This window comes from Oryctolagus cuniculus, chromosome X, assembly GCF_964237555.1.
Source record: "Oryctolagus cuniculus chromosome X, mOryCun1.1, whole genome shotgun sequence".
NCBI lineage: Eukaryota > Metazoa > Chordata > Mammalia > Lagomorpha > Leporidae > Oryctolagus > Oryctolagus cuniculus.
The window spans coordinates 29,891,031-29,899,862 of NC_091453.1; positions in this window are offsets into that span (position 1 = coordinate 29,891,031).

The following is an 8,832-nucleotide window of genomic DNA, read 5'->3' on the forward strand; positions in this document are numbered from 1 at the left end:
GTGATGACTGAATTACTTGGGTCCCTGCCACCCAGGTGGGAGACACAGACTGAATTCTAGGCTCCTTTTCTTTGGCCTGGCCCAGCCTTGGCTGATGTGGGCATTTGGGGAGTGAATCAGCAGGTAGCAGCTCTCTGTCTACCTCTTTAATAAAAAGGCAAAAAAAAGTTTTTTTTTTTTAAATAATTAGGAACATAAACCCAAGCTACCTTCCCACTGGCCATTGGGCAACGCCTATGATATTTAAACCCTTCCACTGTGATTGGCATGCCCTCAGGTATGTCAGAAAAGTCACACATCATCGGTGAACTTTACTATCCAAGCAGAATCCCAACTCTTTGAGAAGGGGCGCCTGGCTGCCTGAGAGGAGTCACACTGGCCAGCCACCCCACAACAAAGCTGAGTTGGCATCAGAGGTCTGAATTGGGTGGGGCTTATTGAGGGCCCATCCGCAGCCACAAACAGGACAGCAGAGAGCCGTCTCTTGGTCCCAGAGAGATTTTATTACCCTGATACAGCCTCGAATGATTTCACAATAGTCTTTAAGTTCCCCAGTAAAATAGATCTCGGAGTTCCTCTCAAAAGTTCTCATACAAGAGATTCAATAGATAACTGGAAGTTTCCCACAGTGGCAGGCCCAGAAGGCTTGGCAAGGCTATTGACTGCCAGAAATGCAAATCACCAGACTTAGATCAACAGAAATCAGGAATTTCATCGCTCACTCAAAATCTACTGAATCTTCTGGAAATCCGATCTTCATTCTTACTAGCGTGAAGATGAGCATCCAAGTTTGAGTCAGGAAAATTACCAAGCTATCCCTTCTCCGAGATGGCCAGACCCCTGTGGGATATTCCCTTCCTTGTTCTCATTTGGACCCCCAGAATTATGGATTGTAATGGAAATGTTGGCATGAGCTGTACTCTAGCTGTGGATTATACAGGGGAGTCTCATGTCCATCATTTTTATTTTTTTACATGTGATCTGCCAGCACATATACCCATAATGTAAACTCACTTGGTTTGCATTTATAGATTGGGTGTTTTGGCAAACTCTAAGATCTGCAGGGAAATCACTCTGTCATTAACAACTCAGTTTAATAATGAACCACTGGTGAAAGAAAGGGAGTGGGAGAAGAAGCTCAATATGTATCTTTCTCCCAAGCTTCAACCCATGAAATTCACCCTCCTTCAGATGGCAAAACCTCCCTTCCTTGGACTGTCATTCACCAAACCTGTGAGAAACCAGCATGGGCTGTTTCCAGGCTAAATTGCAGCTGTGACTTCATCCAGCTGCCTCACTGTTAGACCAGACAGCTTCAGTTGGATAAATTTGCTGGCCAGAGGGGTGGGGTAGGGATGGGGGAGGGGGTGAGGGTAAGGGATGGGGGATGGGGGATGGGGGATGGGGGAAGTGCCTACAAACAAGCTCCTGGCCACAGGCCAACCTGGTTGTCTCCCAATAGTGATACAGGTTTAGAGCTACTCCTGGAAATAACACTGTCTCCAAAGGATATAAAACGAACTCAAGCATGAAAAAGGACTTGTAGAGAGGTGTTTCTGTTTATGAGATTGCTTTAATCAATATCCTCTCTGGAAGCCATTCCAGTATGTTCTATTGATTAAAACAGGTTTTTTTTAAGGTGTTATAAGATGAAGGTGGTGAAAATAGCGTTACCTTTCAAGAGAAAATGAAGATTTTATATATATATATATAATATTTACAAAATAAATGGGGGGGGGGGCATTTGGCCCAGTGGTTAAGATGCATTCATTTCATATTGGAGTGCTTTGGTTCAATACTTGGCTCCAGCTTCTGATTCCAACTTCCTGCTAATGCAGACCCTGGGAGGCAGCAGTAATAGATGAAGTAACTGGGGTCCTATCACTCACATAAGAGACCTGGATTGAGCTCCTGATTCCTGGATCTGACCGCAACCAAGCTTTAGCCATTATGGGTATTTAGGGGGTGAACCGACAGGTAGAAACACTCTGTGTTGGTCTCTCTCTCTTTCTCTCTCTCTCTTTTTCTCTCCCCCACCTTCTCCTGTTTCTGCCTCTCATATAAATAAAAGCAAAGTTTTAAAAAGAGAGAAATAAATAATCAAAGTCAGTTTTTGACTCAAATATGAATGCTAACATTCTCTCATAATAACAGTTGGACATTGTGGAGGAATTATTCATGCTGATTGATCAGCCTCTTTGACTTATAGATTCACATTTAAAAATCTTTAATAAAATCATATTTTAAATTTTATATGGGTATATGGTAATAAATGTTCATCACAGGCAGTAGGAAAAAATGTTTCTTTTTTTGATTATACCATCCTAGCCATCTTGTATTAATTATCTACTACTAACAAATTATCTCAAAACTTGGTGGCTTCAAACAACATTTATTATCTCCCACTTTCTGTGGGTCAGAACTCTGGGCACAGTTTAATTGGATTCTCTGACTCAAGTGTCTAACAAAGCAGCAATCAAGGTGTTGGTCAAGGCTGTGGTTTCATGTGAAGGAATGTGTAGAAATTCAGCTTGCCATGAACCACAGCCATTTTGGTCTTGACTACCACCTTATGTAATAAACAAAGTCATTAAGATAACCAAATAGACTTGATGTCAAGTGGACCCTGCAATGTCCCATTTCTAATGTGTCAAATGTTAATATATCTTGAGAAAATCCTGGTATACTTAGGTTATTTGCAAAGCACCTTTGTCTAGCTTAACATATAAACCCCTTATTACTGACTGGGAGCACAGAAATCCACATGTTTTGTGGCCACCTGAGACCACAATTCTGTGGGTTTTTTTTTTCAAGGTTAACTTATTTATTTGAAAGGCAGAGTTACAGAGAGGGAGGGAGAGGCAAAGAGACAGGGAGAGAGAGAGACTCCATTTGCTGGTTCACTTCTCCAAATGGCCACAACAGCCAGAGCTGGGCCAGGCTGAAGTTAGGAGCCTAGAACTTGGCCTGGGTCTCCCACGTGGGTACAGGGGTCCAAATACTTGGGCTATCTTCCTCTGTATTTCCAGGTGCATTAACACGGAGCTGGATTGGAAGTGGAAAAGCCAGGATTTGAACTGGCATTCATATGGGATGCCAGTGTTGCAGGTGGAGACTTAACCCACTGTGCCACCATGCCAGCCCTGAGACCACACTTCTGTCTACAAGTTGCCCCTAGTCAATTACACTCTATGTAATACTGGATTTTTCCCTTTTTTTCAGTCTCACAGTATCTCCCATCTTTAGCTGCTAGTTTTCATATGTCAAGATTTTCCAAAACAGCCAGATTAGAGAAAGTCAGCTTCCAAGCTCACTCACACGATTGTTAACATTCAGGGCCTCTGAAGTTTTGGGTTTGAGGGTCACCAGTAATCACTGGCTGTTAGCTGAATGCCTCTCGCAGTTCCTTGTCCAGTGGGCATCTCCAGAAGGCAGCTTACAACATGGAAGCTTGCTTCCCCAAGAGTAAAGACTCTGAGAGAATGTGTAAAAGATCACAAGCAAAATGGAAGTCAGCCTTTTTGTAACCTATTCTGAGAAGTGATGTCCCATCATCCTTGCTATCTTCTATTTATTAAAAGAAAGTTGCTAAATCCACCCTAATCAAAGGATGTGGTTACTAAGAGGCAGAGACAATTGTGGGGGCATTTTAGAGGCTGATTGACACAGATCTTTTAGCTATTCAATAAAATATAGCTTGAGGTTAAAAAGAAAATTAGATAAACATACTAGAAATTGAAACATAAACACTCAAAAATATTTTTCCAACCAATTTCTAAAATTCTTTTTCATAGTAACTTTTAGTGCCTTTGGCACATTCTCTGTACTCTCCTAACTTCACCTCAGCCCAAAGGCATGGCCATCTCCTTTTCTTTGCAGGTAGACTTGAATAATGAGACAAGTTAAGAGTCAATCAGTTAAAGGTAACTAAAAATGAATCTTAATGAAGAATGGGATGGAAGAGGGAGTTGGAGACGGGATGGTTTGCAGGTAGGAGGGTGGTTATGGGGGGAAGAACCGCTATAATCCAAAAGTTGTACTTTGGAAATTTATATTTATTAAATAAAAGTTTTCTATAAAAAAAGAGTCAATCAGAGGGGCTGCCATTGTGGCATAGTGGGTAAAGCTGCCAACTGTGATGCCAGCATCCCACATGGGTGCCAGTTTGAGTCTTGGTTGCTCCTCTTCCAATCCACCTCCTTGCTAGTGCCTTGGGAAAACCAGTGGAAGATGGGCCACGTGTTTGGGTCCCTGCCACCCAGATGGAGACCTGGATGAAGCGCCTTACTTCTGGCTCCTGGCTTTGGCATGGCCAATCCCTAGCCATTGAGGCCATTTGGGTGGTGAACCAGTGGATGGGAGATCTCTCTCTCTCTCTTTCTCTCTCTCTCTCTCTCTCTCTGCCTCTCCCTCTCCTTCTCTCTGTACCTCTGATTTTCAAATAAATCTTTTTTAAAAAGTCAATCAGTTATGTGAGTTTGGTGATCAAGGCTGGTAATGCTGTTCTTAGTCTCAGTTTTAGTAGACATGAACTAAAAAGACCAGTTTCTTTACATGACTCATAAATTGGCCTAGAAAGCAGTGCCCGAAAAGGGTTTCTTTGATCTAATCTTCATTTGGAAGCTTGAAGTCTGGAATTCATCTGCATATTCTCAGTCTGCATCCTTCATCACCATGGCTTATGTGTTTATACTTTTCCCTCTGCATATGATGTTCCAGGGCAAATAGAAAGTATAGGTCTTGTTAGGACATGTTGAGGCTGAAGTGGACACTGGGGAAACCCAAAGTCCCCCAGGTGGGCACCAGAGCACACCTCCCTCACAAATAGCCTATGTTGTCACAGCAGTATGGACTTACATGTGTTCATCTAAGGTGTGCCACAGCTACACACCGGGGTCCCTTCAGAGCTCAGAGAAATCTGGGAATAACCCACAGCCACTAAGCTCAATCTGGTTGGGAGGAGTAACATTACATCACAAAGCAAGGGAGTCATTTTCTGGAGATCCTCCCACTCATAAGCTTTAGGATTACAAACTATCTGTGAACAGAATGTTTTCTGCTTGGTAGATCAATGTCTCTGATTTTGTCAAACTTAGGTAATCCTGATCCATTGAGCTCCATTTTCCTGGGTCCAAGATGAACATCTGGCCATGAGCTCTGTGCTAACATCTTAGTCTGTGCAAATGACCTGGAGCTCCATCCTCCTGTTCCATCTGGCCAGTCCTCTCCATACTTATGCCCTTTTCTCAAACCTAAACAGCCAGCCTGCTACCCTAATACCTCTCTTAGTGACCCTCCTGGATACAGAATTACATTATTACTCCATGTTAAAGAAACCCTCATAGGCACAGGCATTTGGCCTCTGCTTGGGATGCTGCCAACACATATCAGAGTGTTTGGACTCTGCTTCTGACTCCAGCTTCCTGCTAATGAGCACCTGGGAGGCAGCTGGTGAGGACTCAAGTAGTTGGGTCTCTGCTACCCATGTGGGAGGCCCAGGTTGAGTTTCTAGCTCCTGACTTCGGTCTGGCTCAGACATGGCTATTGTAGGCATTTGGGGAATAATGCAAAGGATGGGAGATCTTTCTCATTCCCCTCCCTTCATTTCAAATAATGAAATAAAAACACAAGTTGACAACAAAAACAGAAGCCCTCATCCAGCATGGTAGCAGCACTGCTCATGCTCACAGCAAGTTATCTGAACCCAACATGTACAGGTCTTCGTAAAACTAAAGTAACAGGACCCTCAGCAAATTTTGATTTCTAGATTCTTTTGTGTACTGTTCCACTTTACTGATGTCCTCTCACTTGTTAGTGGTAGACTGTCACATTGGTAGTTCCTAAGGGACTATATCTTGTATTTTTTGAAGTTTTTTATTTAATGAATACAAATTTTCATATGCACAGCTTTTAGGGATATAGTGTTTCTTCCCCCCATTCCCGCCCTCCCATCTGCACTCCCATCCCACCTCCCACTCCCTCTCCCATTCCATTTTCCTTTAAGATTCATTTTTAATTGACTAGATACAGAAGACCAACTCCACACTAGGTACAGATTTCAACTATTTGCACCCACACAGACACAGAAAGGTTTCCATAACCTTGGCAGCACATGTCAAGAGCTGATGTCATAAATAAGAGTGTCAATTGTTAAAGCAACAACAGGAGTCACTGTGCACTTGCTCCCCATGTTAGACCTCTGTGCTTAATGAGTTGTACTATCTTCTGGTATTTATGACCTCATGTAGGCCTCTCCCACGTGCCATGTGACCTGCTTTGGACAATGGAACATTAGCAAGCAAAATACAAGCAAAGACTTGCTAAATGCAGGCACACTAGGATATGTCTTCTTAGAACATTCTTTGGTAACCCATTGCCACTCAGTAAGGAAGCTTATGTTGGCTCTAGAAGAAACCCTGGAGGCTGAGAGGCCAGCTTGGATGTTCCTAGCCCAACCAAATTTCCAAGTGAACACAGTCATGGGCATGACTACATGGTACATAAGACAGCCCCATGACATGGGACTATATGACAGGGTACATAAGGCAGCCCTATCCCAACTTCCATCAACCCAAAGAAACATGAAAAATAATAAAATAGTTGTTTTATACCAGGTTTTGGAGTGACTTATTATGTAGCCAAAAATAACTGACATCCTCTTCCTTCCCTTCTTCAGCAGCGAAGCAGGTCTATCTGAGGGTTGATTGCCTGCTTGCACGAGGCCCGAAGGCCTGACCGTCCAAGCATGCGGTCTCAGCCAGTAATTGACCTCGGTGTTTTGAAGTGTGGCTTGGAAGGTGGGGGTCATTTGGGGGAGGGTCTTTTCTTACAGAGGTATAATGAAAAGTTCCCTGTAATGTCTTGGATTCCACTCTGGAAAGCAGCCAAGACTTAGACAGAATTCCTTGTCCTTCAATTCTTCCCTTCATTCCTTACCTTTTCTACTGACCAGACCCATCCTTTATTTTCCTTAATCCTCCTCGGTCAATCTTTTCATCAGTTTTGTATTTTCAGTTATGTTAAAAGATGCTCTGGCTGCTGTCTCAGTTTGCTCTTCTGCACTCATGTTCCCCCTTTCTCTTTCCTTCCTTGTGCCCTGGGGCTGACCTCTACAGCAATGCATTGCCTGAACTTACCGGATCTCTGGCTGTTGCTTGGGTTGGGCCAGTGTCAGGCACTGAAGGAAATTAAGGGTTTGCAGGACAGAAGTCTGGAAATGTATGCCATCCCCACCCTAGCCCCTTGCAAGCCACCGTTTCCTTTTCCAACACGTAGCCCCTCTCCCACAGCTGTAGCTCTCTGGGTTCTGGCAACAGCGCCCCTCTCCTGCCCTTTAAACCTTGTCTGGTAATGGTGCCCTACTTTTGTTATTCCCTGAGGTGCATTAGCAACTTTGCAGGTTCCCTTAGCCCCATGCACAATTCTTTTTTTTTTTTTTTTTTAAGATTTATTTGAAAGAGTTACAGACAGAGAGAGAGGTCTTCCATCCACTGGTTCACTCCCCAGATGGCTGCAATGGCGGAAGCTGCGCTGATCCGAAGCCAGGAGCCAGGAGCTTCTTTCGGGTCTCCTACACGGGTGCAGGGGCCCAAAGACTTGTGCCATCTTCCACTGCTTTCCCAGGCCATAGCAGAGAGCTGGATCAGAAGTGGAGCAGCTGGGACTAGAATCAGCGCCCATATGGGATGACGGCACTGCAGGCCAGGGCTTTAACCAGCTGCGCCACAGCGCTGGCCCCACCATGCACAACTCTATAATGGGTGTTTTTTCTTCAGTCACCCTTTGAGTATACTCTTTGTTTCCTGAAGGACCCTGACTGATAAAGATGTTATGTAACAAACAAATTGCACTTTTTAAAAAATAATTTAATATTTTTACTCATTAGAGACATGCATGACTATTAATAAAATTCTCTTTCCTACATAAAGCAAAGAGCTCCCTTGCTGAGTTGGCATCATTCTAGTCCGAAACAAAGGAGCGTCATAAATTAGAAGGGGCAAAATAACTACTTATTTGCACTTTTAGGGATTAAAAGGACATGCCTCTGTCCCTGAGATGAAACTTCCAGGACGGGAAGCAGAGTGGTGTTTGCATTTCTGTTTGGGTGGATGTCTGATCCCATCTGGCTGGGGGGCCACAGAAGGCAGACGGGAGGGCCAGAGCCTGCCGGGTTTGTTAGGAGGGATGGCAGCCAATTAATAGCCTTCAGGTGTCCAAGAGGGCAGACTGTGAGCAACTGATGGGGTGTGGGGGACAATTGACATGAATAGAACATGCTGGGCCCCCTGCCCATCTGGCTCTTAAGTCACTTTAGATTTGATTTTGAGAAAGATGTGCTGGGACTGAATTCTTGAGAGCTTCGGGGTGGATTTTGGAGAACTGCTTTATACTGGCCATGTTTCCAGCTATGGAAATGTTCATGATTTTATGTAAAAATGTCTATACATAAAACAAGATTCTACAAATACATAGTGTGAATCACCTACAATATCTTCTGCAAGCCACAAGCCAATCTAGAATGGAAAGTAGAAATGATAAAACTCAGTTGTGATCAAAGATAGAGTCATGTCTAGCCATGGGTGGTCAATGGGAGAAAGGGAAGTTCAATTTCTGGAGGTTGTTTTTTGCTATGACTTTCATGTTTAATACATGGAATCACAGGATAGACAATTTGAAATGGTTAAAATTGGGATTACTCAGAGTAATACTTCTGATATATTTCTCACTCTCAAGGTAGGAAGAGTGGAAGGAAGGAAGAAGGAAAGGGAAGGGAAGGAAATGGAGGGGAGGGGAGGGGAGGGGAGAGAAGGAATTAAGAAAGAGTAAAAAAAG